The following is a 15,046-nucleotide window of genomic DNA, read 5'->3' as shown; positions in this document are numbered from 1 at the left end:
CTACCTGAAAGGGTGCCAACAACAGATTTTAAGCCAGCTCTCCTAAAGCTCCAGCTTTAGTCCCCAGAGCATCTCTAAGCTCTCAGTCACATGTCACAAACATGACCTAACTTCCCAGCATCACACTGAATCCCTGAGCTGCCGGGGAGGGAAGACAGAGCTGGATTAATGGCAGAAGGAGGAAGAAAGAATGATTACCCAAGTTCACCATAAGGCAGAAGGAGGAAGAAAGAATGATTACCCAAGTTCACCATAAAGCAGAAGGAGGAAGAAAGAATGATTACCCAAGTTCACCATAAGGCAAAGTGTTTTGCCAGGTGCTCTTTCACCAAAAGGGCGACCGTCAGAATGAGCAGAACACACCAAAGTGATCTGACACTCAAACACCTGGTGGCCAGAGTGGCAAGGAACCCTGAAAAAAGCAATAAAATGATCCTTCAAGCCTATTAATGAACAAACATGTGACATTCATCATTTCAAACAGTTGCAAAACTATACAGGTCTTATAAAAGTGGTTGGCCTCTCCTCCTCAACAATACACAGAGATGAATAGAAATGACACAAAGAACCGAGAAGCATCAACCAAACTATGGGATGTGTGCATCCTTAGTTACATAAATTTAGCATGCAGAGGCTTAAAGAGCAAGCCATAAACATCTCACTACCCATAAACATCTCAGTACCCAGGCAGGAGCCATCAGCATTCTCCCAGCAGCAGCAACACGCTGCAGAGTAGGAGCTTGAATTCCCTCCAGCAGCTGACAGCGCAGCAGTGCATATGGAAAGTCTTCAAAGCCATAAGCCTTGCTTTAAAGTTGAGCACACAATGCATCTCAAGACAATTTATCAACTTCATTGGGAAAATATCAATGCATTACTGTTAAAAACCTGTATATGTATGTGCATGTCTCACAAAAGGCTGAATGGCATCAAGTTAACCAACTTCAGCAGGTCTTTTCCTGAATCCATGATATGTTTTTAAATGCAGCAGCATTAAGGCAACTTTTAAATTACCAACTGCTGTGGCTTGATATAGAACAGCAGTGAAGCTATCTGTTGTTTTGTAATCAGCTACCTGTGATCTCTGAGATCTGAGGAGAATTCCAGTGGGGGAGTTAAAGGTTTTATCCAACTGGGAGGCTTTGATCTGCTAAAAAGACATTTTAGAGATGAATCTGAAAAGAATCAGGGTTTCAACCTGTTCTTCGTTGTTCAACCTTGTTCTGTTGCCTAACAAAACCTGCACATGCTAGACTTGCAGTGGATTTGACTGTAAAGCCTTCATTTACCAAACATTTATAATGTATTGTATTGTTTTATATAGCTGGCTTCTATGCAATCATATAAAAAAATCTTGCCATGTTCAGCACTCTAAGATTTCTTTCCTAATGTGATTACCTATTTGAAAAACATGGAAGAGGACAGATAAAAGAAGGAATTAGCAGTAATATTTCAGATGGCTTGTTTATCCCCCATCCACTACTTTGGCAGCATTAGATCATGAAGTGTTTCCCTTGTGAAGTCACCAATAGATTGTCAATCAAATTTCTAAAATAAATATCCTGTGTGTTACAGTCACTTTCATTATGCTGATCTGTCTTATTTTTCCCGCTCCCAAAATGGATCTCCTTTAAGAAAAGCTGAGTATAGATTCTCAAATGATCTAGGAATTTCTGATATGCTTACATTTAAGCTACTATAAACCTCTTGGTTGGCATATTTGAAACACCCTTTCTACCCAAGAAATCCTTCCAGAAACCAAACACAAAACAAAACCCAACCAAACACAATCCCCCACGAAAGGATTATTACATGATGGTGTCATTATAAGGATTCTAAAGAAGAAGCAGAAATTAGAATATTGTCTGGTCTGCTAAAATATGCTGACCCTTCAAACAGTAGGGTTGTGTTTAAATAGATGTGAAGAAATAGCAAGTGCCCCAGCTGCTACTCAAGGGTTCCAAATCATCACCCACTATCTACATTCATTCCAAGAAAAACTGAACCAAGAATGATTTCTTGACATTTAAAATTAATTCATAGCCTAGGTGACTTTGTGGTCAGGATGCAAGTCAATGGCTTTCCAAATAGCAAAGGAGAGGCTCAGAAGATTTACTTTATGGACGGAAATGTTACTCTCATGTTAACAACGCCTATGCAATACAGAACTGAAAAATGCATCTTCTGCAGCTGGAAGAGGGAAATTTTAAAAAATATTCCAAGCAAGACAGACCACTGAGGGGAAAATGGATCAGAAAACAGCAGCAGAACAATGCAAGGCCTGAACCCTGTTGTCAAAACTGTTGAATTTTAAAGTTTTCAATAATAACCTTTAGAAACATGTCTTGGGTTTTGAGCAGAATTGTGACACCCTTCAATGGGGAATAAGTTGGCCTGAAAGCATATTCCACCAGACAAATACCTACCACAACAAGCATAACTAGCTTACCACATAATAGATCATAATAGATAATTTTCTCTCAGTGGATGCTAATTGTTAGATTCAAACTACATCTAATGGCTGCAGTGCAGTCTTTTCCTCTCTTCCTTCCCAAACTGTAATCAACCCGTGGCTTTAGATGCTTAGTAAAATACCCCTTTGTACTTGCTGTTCTTCCACAGCTATCCTATGCTTATATTATTCACTTCCATTTTTCATCTCCCTCCTCCCCTGCCAACTTATCAGACTAATACTGTGTTATATCCAAGGTACCTGACCAGACATTTAACTTAACTTTAGTTAAGATTAGCAACACATCTCAGGTTCTATTTGTACTTCAACATTGTCTTGCTTAGAACAGTTGCTAAGTCTCTGAATTAAAATAATTAAAAACAGAAAAAAACAACCAAAAAAAATTAGGAAGCTAAAAAGTAATAAAGAGGTAGGAGAGTTCACCATTATACCTAAAGATAAATAGCAGAAGGAGGAGCAGGAAAAATTTGAAGTGACAGAATATTATTTCAATGAAGGAATAAGAATAATAAGCTGCTCTTAAAATAGTACAGAAGCACCTGGAAACCACTCAGCAGTCTTTTTGAGCTTCAAGGAATGACAGAGATCAGAGGATGCACACTGAAACAATCCTACAGGAAAAGCACAAAAGCAAGACTATGAACTACGAAAAAAACCAACCAGAATTGTAAATCTTGTGTCTTCTTATTTTACTTGCTTAATTCTGTAAGCTGTTGACAAGCACAGAATCACAGAATGGGTCAGGGTGGAAGGGACCACAGTCACCAGACCATCTGGTCCAACCTCCCAGCTCAGGCAGGATCATCCCAGAGCACAAGGCACAGAATTGGTGCCACACAGTTCCTGAATATCTTCATAGAGGGGGAGTCCACACCTTCTCTGGGCAATCTGTTCCTGTGTGTGGTCACTTGAATCAAAGTTTCCTTCCTTGTGTTCAGATGGAACATTCCAGGCATCAGCTCCTGCCTCATTGCTTGGCACCAGTCTGCACCACCACCATCCTCTGGACATCCTGCCTTCAGACACTCCCAGACATGGATGAGCTCCCCTCAGTCTTATCTTCACAAGGTTGAACAGGCTCTGCTCCCTCAGCCTTTCCTCCTAGGAGAGATGCTCCAGTCCCTTCCTTCACCATCTTTGTTTTTCTCCAGTGGATTTGCTCTGGGAGCTCCAAGTCCCTCCTGTGCTGAGGAGCCCAGAACTGGACACAGCACTCCAGATGAGGCTGGGCTGAGGACAGGGGCAGGATCACCTCCCTGACCTGCTAAAACTGCTCATCCTGACACACTCAAGGACGCCTTGGCCTCCAGAACACAGTGCTGCCACATGGACAGCTTGGTGTCCACCAGGCCTTCCCCACAGAGCTGGTTCCCAGCAGGTCAGCCCCAGCTTGTGCTGATGCCTGGGGTTATTCCTCCCCACGTGCAGCACCCTGCCTTTACCTTTGTTAAAATTCAGATAGTCTCTCTCTGCCCATCTCTATCTGCAGATAACTGCAGGAAAGAAAAGGATTGAAAACCCTTAAATCACCTCTCCATGTTCCTGTTGCTGTTCTAATCTCTCTCCTCAAATATATATACATGAACAATTTTTTTCAGCACCCCAGATCCTCTATATAGCAGCTCAAATTATTGAAAGACTATAAAAATGCAACTGCTTGATTAAGACAAATTTTAATTGCATTAAATGTATTTCCATGGTTCTGAAATTACAGGAAAGAAGGGGAAAAAATTGAGAGGAAAAAATCCTGTTGATTGAAATTCTGCAAGAATAGCCCAGACCTTTCTACAGCAAGAAGTTACTGCAGGAAATTACCACAGAAATCATTCAGCCTTGTACATTGTGGGGCAAGCCAAGCAGCAAAAGCTGTCAGAGGAGCAGCAGGGAGCAACTTCCAATCATCTCCATTCCCTGGAACCCTCATTGGAGACTGAAGGGAACTGGAGGGTTAAACTACCAAGCCTAGTTGACACTTGGCAAAGTCTTTCTTTTCACACCCTAGTTTACTAACAGGAAGAAAGATATAGAAAAATTAAGTAATTCTGTTTTGGGGTGGTCCTATCTTGGTGAATATAACTTGAGATACCTCAGTGTGAAGCCTTCAGAAGCTCACAAGTTTTGTTACATCCTAGAACCCCAGCAGCTCCAGCACTACCAAAATTGAAGTGAGAAGCACCAGCACTAGGTCTTTTTATTGTTGCTGTTGTGTGTGTGGGGATTACACACTGTCTTCAATGAATGGAAAAAAATTAGGAAATATTGCCAACAGTAACCAATGTGCTAAGTCCTACAATGCACCCTAGTCTTGGGCATATTTATGAAAATATGCCTGCTCAGGTCAGAAAGTTTTCTATACTAGAATGAATATGGGCACATTCATCATCACTTCATCTGGAAAATAGAAATTTGAAGCAAATCTCACAGAAAAACTCATCTTAAATATAGGAACTAGCCCAAGTGTTATAAAGACAAATAGAGAGACAGCAGATCAAAGTGGTGCCAATCCTTGGAACAGCCTTCTAAAACTCTGAGGTTAGGAATTCTATTAGAAATGATGAAGCAAATGACATCCAGTGCCATCAAAACCCTGCATGTGTTCAGTCCGTGTCATCTCACACAAACCACTCCAGAGGGAATTATAATTATGTACAAGGTTTACAGAGCTCACATGAGGCCATGCACATCATATCACGATGTTGCACACTTCAGCAAAAACCAGAAGCTTCTATTTTAACGATTAATAAATAATCAGAAGTTTCTGTTATCATCCTCTGTGCCTTAAAATCTTTGTAAAAATCAGGTATCTACCTCAGTATGTGGAATACAAGAATTTAAATTTATTCAACTCCCTCTACAGTTCAGCCACAACAGAGCTCCTTGCAGTGGGCAACACATTTTTAACACGTTGCTTTATCAGAGGCTTGTCATGGGAAATAAAGTAATTTATTTAATAGGATTGCCATGATAGCCAATAACATTGCAACAGGAAGGTTGCTCTTTGGACTAATTAAAACTAAAGCTTTTGAGACCTTTGGGCTCCTCTTCCCCTATCCCCCCCTCCATCCAATTGCCTTCAAAAGCATGAGAGATGAAGAGTCTTTCTCAAGTTGTTTACTAAAGGTAATTTGATAGATTTTTGAGCTCTACTAATGAGCTCATGTGTCTTGCATATTAAATATTAGGACAGAATAATTCTGGGAATGCTGAGTCATTGGACTACATAAAGAACTGATCTAACGAAGGTCCCAATACTCCCTCTACACTTTGAGACTCAGTATTATAATATTAATATTCCTACTCTATTTTTCCTGCTTGCATTTTTTATCTTTCTGGACATGGCAGCAGGTTATACCTTTAAATATTTAAGATGTGTTCATTTTAATACATGATTCTTACTGTAGACATGATAGAGAAAAGTTACCTTACAATTTAAGTATTAACCTTATTTTTGTACTTATTATGAGAGACAACAAGATTAAACAGAAAAAAAAAATTATGGAAAGTACTTTAAATTTTATCTTGGCTTAAAATTAACAAGTCTGCTGCTAAACTCATTGACTCATCAGGCCAAAGGCACCATCCAAAGTTTCTCTTATGGTAGGGTTCCCTGACTAGAGTGAAGAAAAAAACATTCCAATCTTGTTTGATCCTAATACCTTGGTCCAAATACCTCACCCCCACAGAGGAAAGTTAAAAAACCAAAACAAACAAACAAAGCCCAAAAACAACCAAACAAAAAACCTCCCAAAAGCCCAAAAAAAACAACAACAAAAAAATCCACAAAAATCAGTTGAACAGTCAGTTCAGTTGCTTCATTCCATGCCACCATTATCACACAGATAAGTACATATTAAAATGGATATATGTGACTGAAAATTATGAAAGTTAATGCAAGATTCTGTTGGCACAAAGTTCTCATATAAAGAATTTTTTTTCTCATTCTAGCTCAGGAAATTTTCCTCCTCTAAGGATTGGAGGGGAGCGCAGGAGGAACACAATATAGTTTAGTTTTACCTGTCATAATTGGCATAGCATTCCAACTGAAGTAATGAAAAGGCCTTAAACTCTTGCTTAGAAACACAATAACAATTTCAATCACCAGTCATTCACTTATTTTATACCAGACATAATAATAAAAAAAAATTGAAATTTTGCCATCTCTTTATGATTGCTGAAACAGAGGTATATCCTAATACAACATGCAAATAATACAGTGTTTACAGACTGGTTTTTTTTCTCTTTACATAGATACATCCCACAGCTAGTTAATATTTAATAATTTTCAAGTAGAATATGTCAGGATATATATACATATAAACATAAAAGTACCTAACCTTAAATGTTTTATTTAACACTGTTTCATTGATATCTTGCTGAAGTAATTCCTACAACAGTCTGGTCAGAGCAGAACTCCAGCAGGAGAAGCACACACGGAAATAATGCCTCCAACTCAAAGATTTTACTGTCTACTGGAAAGTCAGCCAGATTTTCTCATTTTTAAAGTTAAATGGAAAAAGGTGGAGAATAAAATAAGTAATTCATTTCCAAAATGAAAGGTCTCCCATTTTCTTCTTTTCCCAAAATATATCTTGTGAACAGAAAATTTAAGGATATTTTTAAGGGATACTATTCCTATTCAAACTCAGATGAGATTTTTTTTTTTTTTCTTAATATTTTAAGCACCTAAAGTTCCTAAGGAAATTTGTTTCGGGTCAAACATTACAATCAGACTGACAGTTTTAAGAAAACTCCTATCTCAAACTTTTCCCAGTCTTTTTCAGATCCTTTTTCAAAATCAGAAAATGAACAGTTGAAAAGCAAGAGTCATTGTTGGCTAAATTAGAAGGTCAAAAAATGACAATTTTCAGCAAACTTAGAAATTAACTTAAGAAGTGAAAGATTTTATGTGATCTACTATTGTGATATATTTTTTCTTAAACAAAAAAACAAACCTACTTTATTACTCAGACCAGTTAATGCTGTCATTTATCCAGAAATGTCTTTCCATTTAACCTCCTTCATTTCAAGTCACTACCGGGCAAGTAAAATGAAATAAGGGGTTTGTGAAGAAAACAGGGAAGCATTTTCTTGAGATTGTTCAGGATATTTTTGATTTCTGGAGATGCTACCAGATGCATCTCTTGGTTTGCTGCAATGCTAACACACTGAAAAACCTTCAGGTATCAAGAGCCCTGATTCTAAACATGGCCTGATTTAATGGAACGATGAGGACAATTTTTGCTACATTATTATTTTTAAGCAAGAAAATACAGGAAAAATAAGAATTTAACTTCTCTACAGGCTTGACTATTATTATGTCAGAAGATGTACAGCAGGCAGTTCACCAATACATATTCTGGAATGAAATATCTATTAAATGGAAATTTTTCAGGGGTAACAATACAATTTCTTGTGACTCGCTGTGACTCCTAGAGTTCAGAAGTAATCTGCATGCCATCCAAGACATCAAATACTTCTGATTTTACACAATTTAGTAATAAAAACTACTCTGAGTTGCCAAATCATACACTAAAATATGGCTCATAATTATTTATGAGAATTTCAGCAATTCACAACAGTTAAACTAATCCATCCACCAGCAAGTCCTTGGTTAAAACAATATAACTGTGTCTATAACAGCTGAGCAATAAAGAGAGAAAAATAAGGACATATTTCAATTAAAAATATAAGAAAACCATCACATTGTCTCTAGCACAAATCCCACATTCCTCTTTAGACAAATTGTTTTACCTACTGACCAAGAACCATCTGTTCACACCTCCTGCTCCCTCTTTCTTTTTCTTTAAACAAAACCTTTCCTTTTAACCTTTTGAGGCTAGTTCACTATAATTAGCAAAAAGTAGCAGGTATCACACAATTTATTGCATAGCAGACAAAGCAGGAGCAAAAGGCATTCAGAAATGACCCAACACAGCTCTTGGATAACATTCAACTGAGTCCATTATGGAGACAATAAAAGTTCAGGGTCTGGCTCAAGCAGACACATAGTCCAGCTGTATGTGGCAGCTAACTCCCATAATCTTGTTTCAGATATTTTTATTGCCTCAAGCATTAGAATCTATTGAGCTTCAGCCAAAAAGTCCAGCTTCTATAATTTCTTTCCCCTGTAGTAGGAGTGAGAAACTTATGCTTGAATGACACTGAAGGTCATTCACTAGAAAGGGAAATAAAATCAAGGAAACTCATCTCCTCCTCAAGTTAAAATTCTGTCTTAATAAAGCCCTGCTTCTTTCAGCTACTCATCTAGAGTACAATCTAAAGAAGCTGTGTCTCCTCATAATGTAAAGGTGAAAAAAAGAGATGAATTATTTTCGTAAATTCACAGGGAAAGATAGTCTGATCCTTCCTGAAGCACTGAAGGAGCATCATCTATGTCATTTCCCATTTTAGTGGGCTTCAGTAAGAATGTCTGTGCTAAACTGATATATAGTTGATAAAGTTATCCAGACATTTGTCGCTGAATTTCTAAAATCTTCTGTGCCTGCTCCATAAAAATAGGGGTCTTAGTGTATTATTTATTAGTAGTATGTCCCTCAAGCTACATGGGATATTAACCTGCTTGAATGGTCTTAGTTCAATCAGCAGAAGAAAACTAGAGGGAAAAAAAAAACAAACATGAAAATGTGACCTTGATAAACCATAAATCCATTATTAGGAAGTTTAAGATTATTTTCTTACAGTTTTCTCTATTATCTCTTCTCAAGCCACTCTAACCATGACAAGAATGTTTATGCACTAATGCGTGCATATGCATATTCACTAATATTCTAGCGAGTAAAATATAAAAAACACAAACATACTCTACAAAACAAAGTTGGTCTGAATACTGAGAAAAGGGAAACCTACAAGGTTTGCATTTCAAATGTCAAATTAGAAGCACACTCATTAGAGTTTCCAAAGAAAACAATTCCAAAAAGAAGTAGGAAGTGCATGAACAAAAGCCACACAATGAATTATTTGTCAGCTCCAATTATTTTTTTTTACCTTTAATGGAGTAAGCATGATTCCAGTTTTTATACTTTGAAGACTGCTTCTGCAGCTGTGGCATTACAGAAGTGAACAAACGCTGGGTGAATACAGCAGACAAGGAATGCTTTTCCAGTCAGTGGGAACCTCACCGAGGTGCCACAACTTCTTAAATGGGGTAGGAAGTGGCTTAGCCACTCCTCTGGCAGTGTGGCTGGAGCACTTGGCAGTGGAGAAGGATGCACAGAAGTGCATCAAGTAACTGAGTTTTCTCCATGTCCCAGGTAACCAGGTCTCCTCTGTCCTTACAAAGAGGGCCCAGATTTTTTCCTATTCCTCCTTTTATCACTGACATGTCTATAGGAGCTTGTTTTGCTGCCCCTGCTGGGTGTGACTCTGTCTGGGTGGAATAGATAAATGTGGTATGTGATGGGGAGTAGTTTTCTTGGGTTTATTTGCTTGCCTTTTTTTTTAAGCTATAAAGACGTATATTAAATAAACTATATGAGGTCAGGGTACACTTGATAAGAGACAATGACTTTACTGGTGGGGAGATAAGGAGAAAAAGAAAAATCTCTACCCTAAGAATTTCCTAGAGTGGTTCATGGCTTTATCTCATGTTTAGTAGTCAGTCCATATACTTGCACTGTTGATTTATTTCACTATTAGAATTTTCTAACTAGGGATGCTGAGCTGTCTAACTTTTACTGTTCACTTCAAACTATTCTTATGAGCAACTGAACCCTGTGAAGATGTCAACAGAAGAAAAATCTTACAAGCTTATTTTCTGTTTAGTGGACTGTAAGCAATATAAATATTAAACAGACTGTGCATCTTAAGTATGCTATGAATAAAGATTCAAAATACTGAAAGGAAAACCAGACAAAACAGCAGAATGGCTTTGAATACAATATAAGGGCTTGTTTGTTTGTTTTCTCCAAATAAACTGTTTTCTTTAAATCAAACAAGGGAAAATATAAGACATGATGCAAATTTTAAATAAGACATAAAAGTAAATACAAGATACCTTCTAAGAGATCTTTTGTTTATATTATTATACTACATTAGTAGAATACTTATGGGTAGTTTTATAGGTCATCATTGGAGCAAACAAATCAAAAGACATTGTCAGATGACAAACGGTAGAAGGAAGAATTCTTGTCAGTAAAATGCCAAATCAAATTATGAAGCGCATATATTTCAGAGAAGAAGTCAGAAGAGGAAATAAATACAACTTCCAAGAGAAATTCTTGAAATCATGTACCTAGTAATAATTCCCAGAAATTACAGGTGGTGAGGTCTTCCATGGAGGTTTACCAGCACATAAATTTATATGAAACTAAAGTTGAAAAATATAATTAAAAAAAACCCAGAAGAGTCAAATTGAAATTCCAGGTGCAACAACTCTCAGACAGAATCAGATATTTTAATGTGGTCTAAGTAGCCATAGCTTTAAGCTCCTCTGACCCTTTCTGATTTGAAGTTTCTTTTACTACAGCTATTATATCATTGGGGATGGAAAACCCTCTTGTGTGGGCAGTGGGCAGAATGCTGATGATGTAACTCATGATTATGTAGATGGAGACTGTAATTGCTGACTTTTAAAAATAGCAGCAGCTAATTCCCCCGTGACCTCTTTGAGCCAGTGGAAGCTGCTGAAGGAGACATCTTCATAGAGTAATTAGGAAGCCTGGGGATATGACTCTCTCAGGAGGGTTATCTTAATTCTATATTCTGCTATTTGTACTGCAAATTTTAATGCATCTAATAATTTATTTTTTTAAAGTGTCATGATGCATCAGCTACGAGATTGATATAAGGAGAAAGAGAGGTGGGGGGAAAAGGCAAAGGTAGCAGACTGGGAAGCACAGATTTCCAGTATCCAGTGAAATGAAACCTTCCACTATTACAATTCAGACAGAGTTTTAGTGAGTCACATCCACAATGCCCAGCCTGGCATCCAACCACATCAATAAATAAACTAGTTGAGAAAATATTGTATTTGACAGAGTTCGCTACAAGTCACAAGCAAAGAGCACTCTGCACTGAGGACAGGAAAGAAGTCACTGGTAAAAGCATAATAACACTGAATAACAAAAACCATAAAATATTCCACTTCTCTTTCAAGGGACATTTTTCTACTATGATTCAGCTTCAGTTTCATTGCAAGCTCAGTAGTAGATTCATCCTCAATTTGGATTTCTTCACGGAGCAGACAATGTCTGAACCAAAGTGAATTAACCGGAGCATGAACCTCTTTCAGGTGAATTTAGGCTCATATAATCCTAATTATGAATTAAATGCTAGAGGCTACCAGCATTTAGCTCATTTCACCAATATAGGTGAAATAAAAATAGATAAACAGAAATATGATTTATCCCACACTCTTTCAAAATAAATATTTGCTTCCACAGAAAATATTTTCTAGATCACATTTTCATGATCTTTTTATGAAGACTGTATATGACATAATTTTTAAGGTTCAGAGCAAAGTGGACATCAAGTCCCAAAATATCCCCTTGTTATGACGAGCACCATATCACAAACCTCCTTCATTAAAAGGCACAATGGCTATTTTTGCTAACTACAGAGGTTCAAAAGGCAGGATGCCAATGTGTATATAGAAAATTCTTACAGCCACCTTTGTTTTTAAGTGAGGAAAAAGAGCTCTAACATATCAACATGGGAGTCTCTACCAATAACTACAGAAATTGATGAAGAGTGCAGTGCCTCAGTACTGAACAGAGATTACAGACCAGGTTGTTCAGATGCTAAAATCTAGAATTTGCCACTGACACGATCATCTCTGCATTACACAGTACTCCAGTCCAGGCTTTCTATTCCTACAGATTAACACTTAAAATTATTTCTGTAAGGTACCACGGGAAAAATATAGGACAAGAAAAGTTTGTCTTTCTCTTATTTAGGTTTTAAGTAGCAAATTATAATTGTTTTCATCCTTACTCCCCATCTGTTCTAGAAATAAAGCTATTTAGAAGTTTCACCTTCTGAAATTAAAGCAACAACTCTGGGAGAGTAGTCAGTGGTCCACAAGGCAAACACCAGACTCTTTAGTGAATTATGACAAAATCTTTAGAAAGTAGACATCTAGGAATCATTCAAGAACACCATGTTCCTAGAAGTTAAACATTTCACATAATCACTTCTACTTGAAATACTTAAGACACTGAAAATTCCACCTAACCTAGTAGAAAACATGAAGTCTCTGATTTATTTTTTTTTCTCTATCTGCCAAGATCTGGACTAGCTACAATAATGCAGATAGCCAAGATGCAAAGGGAAGCACTTTTAATGTACTGGATCTACCATGTATTATTTTAAATCACAATTATTTTATCTGGTCTCATACATTAGATAACGTGAATATATAAAGTGAGTTTAGATGAGAATCTGCATCCATGATCACTGGCAGAAATCTTAGATTGAAAAAACCAAAAAAATATACAGCTATAACAGTGTCTAGAGAATCAGGCGTTCCATTAGAGTTTTCAAACAATAAAATACGTCCAAAAACAAACCCTAAGGCATGCAGAAACCTAGCATGTTTCTAGGGACCTAAACAAACACAAAAAACTTAAGGTTGTTCATTGTCTCCAGAGAATCACATTTAAGCTTTAATAGTGACAAAAGCAAAACACACTGCTCACACTTTTAATTTACCACAATGCAGCTGTTTAAAATGAAGTCAGAAATCACAGTGCTCATAAACCCATCACATTATTTGCTGCATTGTTGTCCCTGACAATACCTCAAGGTCTTCCTTCAGAGCACAGTGAGAAATACTTGAGAACAACACAGATGTTTTTACTACAGCCTTCCTTATGCTCTCACACCATCAGTACAAAACTTGATTTTGCCATCAGCAAAAGAGGAACAAAATAATCCACCCACAAAATTTTTATCAGAACATTTCCCTTTAGAAAGGCAAGCCACAGTGTTGCACATATCTACTATCAATCAACACTCAGGTTCATCTAACATAATCTGATTAAGTAATTTCTAATTAACAGAGATAACTACCAGAATTAAAATTAACCAATCATTTTGTGTCTTTATCTTTTTATGTGCCCTGTGCATAGAGACACACAAAAACCCCCAAAACAAACAACAACAAAAACCACCACAGCAAGTGCAACAGCAACCTTTGTCACAGAAAATGCCTGTAATATAATGAATATTTAACTAGTTCATGTCAAGGTAAACCAGCAACCACTTCTCCACTGCTCTCTCCCTGACTACACAGCCCAAGTTTTCATCACACTATGTAAATACATTGAACAGTGACAATTTTCTCTGGGTAAATCCATACAACCTCACTGTACCTAACTACAGCAAGATGGTGGCAGTGGCAAGTTCTGCCAACAGGCAGAAAAGTCATGGTAATGAGTTGTAGCCAGGGACTGTCCAGGACATTCACTCAGGAAGAGCAGGAAACAACACCACAGTAATACCTCTCAGTCATTCAAAAGACAGGACCAAGATTGAAAAAAAAAAAAAAAAAAAGAAACCCAAAACTACTCACAGTGTAGGTGTGGAGTCCATGCAGTCTAAGTCAGAGCAGCAGAGGCACCAACAGAGGGAACAGCTCACAACGAGCTTGGGCTCCCAAACCTGTGAGCCTGGCAGAGGTGCGGATGTCACAGATAGGGCTGGGAGGAGAAACTGAGGCTCACTGCCCTGAGAAAAGGCACCTGGGAGACCCTCCAGCAGCCTGTCAGTACCCAAAAGGGACCTACAAGAAAGTCAAAAAGGGATTTTTTTACAAGGGCATATAGTAACAGGACAAGGGGAGATGGCTTCAATCTGAAAGAGAGCAGGTTTTTCTTAGATATTAGGAAGAAATTCTTCACTATGAAGGTGGTGAGACACTGGAACAGGTGTCTCAGAGAAAGGGACAGAAGGCCTCTGTGGATGCAGGTAGGCACAGAGATAAGGAAAGAGGGGGCAGGCTACCCAAGAGAATTACAGGCACATTATCTGAGTGGGAATATGTCACAGCACACATCCCATTTGAAATGGCCACAATCACAAGAGTATTATTATAAAATTACAGAAGGCTTCAACCCATACAGAGTAACACCCTACCTCATCAGAAGGCTGCAAGCATTTACCTTTCTTTTGTTTCAGCCCAGCCTTTTATCCCCTCCTGTTGATGCATTGCACCTGTGTGCCCTCTGTTCCCTCTGTGATTGGCCCTGGGCATTCCATGGCTCATTACCTTCAACGCTCTTCACCTGTTTTTCACAGCTGTAGCTCATTGGGGATGAGGCTCAGCCCAGCCCCAGTCCCAATCATCACAAACTGTGTACCAACAGGAATGGACAGGGTTAGACAAACCAGAGCTCAGGTAGAGCTGGAGGACATGAAGTTCAAAGACTGCATAAACAAGAGTGGTTCTGACTGAAAAAAAGCTAAGAAAATCACAGATTATTCATATATTCATAGAAGGTTAAGGGTTAGTAGCCATGTTAAAGATCATTTAGTTCCAACACCCCCTGCCATGGGCAGGGATTCCTTCTTCTAGACCAGGTTGCTCAAAGCTCCATCCAACCTGGCCTGGTCTGT

The 15,046-nt window shown here is 38.0% G+C and overlaps 1 long non-coding RNA gene across 1 annotated transcript in view; it reads right to left on the bottom strand.

The window, feature by feature from the left end:
* The window catches only part of LOC132070145 (uncharacterized), a 66,408-nt gene extending 52,225 nt beyond the window's left edge, over positions 1–14,183 (bottom strand). The window contains exon 1 of the long non-coding RNA XR_009417889.1: positions 14,004–14,183. This is a non-coding gene — a long non-coding RNA (uncharacterized LOC132070145). The remainder of the gene's footprint in view (positions 1–14,003) is intronic.
* Positions 14,184–15,046: the final 863 nt, after the last annotated feature.

The sequence above is a fragment of the Ammospiza nelsoni genome, chromosome 2 (assembly GCF_027579445.1).
Source record: "Ammospiza nelsoni isolate bAmmNel1 chromosome 2, bAmmNel1.pri, whole genome shotgun sequence".
Classification (NCBI taxonomy): domain Eukaryota; kingdom Metazoa; phylum Chordata; class Aves; order Passeriformes; family Passerellidae; genus Ammospiza; species Ammospiza nelsoni.
Note: the sequence above shows the minus strand (reverse complement) of the source record. Positions and strands in the feature narration are given on the sequence as shown.